Source organism: Nannobrachium achirus (assembly GCF_963921795.1).
Source record: "Nannobrachium achirus genome assembly, chromosome: 20".
NCBI classification, from domain to species: Eukaryota; Metazoa; Chordata; class Actinopteri; order Myctophiformes; family Myctophidae; genus Nannobrachium; species Nannobrachium achirus.
Window position 1 is genome coordinate 37222618 of NC_137827.1, and position 880 is coordinate 37223497.

The window sequence follows — 880 nt, forward strand, 5'->3', positions numbered from 1 at the left end:
ATGGCCCCATGGCCTTTCCTAGTGCTTTGGGATTTTGAGTGGTGTTAAGCTAAAGCTCCAACATCTGGCTTTGTCCGGTTCCCAAAAATGTCTGGGCCCTAAAGTAAACTGAAGTGTGGCCTACATCTGGTCTAGATATGGCCTACATCTTGGCACAAACGGCTCAAAGATTGTTGTACGCCCATGCAGGGTCCCATTGGCCAAGCTTTGCAAGACACACTGCATGCAGCGGGAGGCTTGATGAAATTAACTCTTAAATAAATAACACCGCTCACTTCACTCTAGGTGTTTAATGTGTATAGTATAGGCCTATGCCGTGTGCAGGGTTGGGATCCTTTACGATTTTAATGATTCCCTCTTAACGGTATGATTCTTTAACGGTTCCCTTTAACCATGCAGGGGTGGGCAACTTTGATGATGGAGAGGGCCACTATATTTTCACACTCACTCCAGAGGGTCACAAATGCATATACAGTAAAAAATAACCGATCTACAAGCTCAAAACGCATAGCCTGAAAAGTAAAAATGTTATACTGTATGAACTTAAATACAAATACATTGGACATAATAAAGACTAGTACTAGTCATTATGCTACTAATTACTATGTTTGGAATTGTAACAGCTGAAATCAATAATATAGGTCTATCAGTATTCCGATATTAAGTGAAGGTGGGGGGCGCATGTGGCACCCGGGCCATCAGTTGCTCGTGTATGCCTTTAACGACCGTCACTCTTATTTTGGTCTGTTTTCTGCATTAGGTGCAGGTCTGCACCAGCCTCACAACAGGGATGGGTTGAAAAATGGAGCTTTGTGCAGTTAACAGCAATGGACAAGCATATTATAGTGTTAGGGGTCATTGGGTCAAGGTGGTGGGTGTT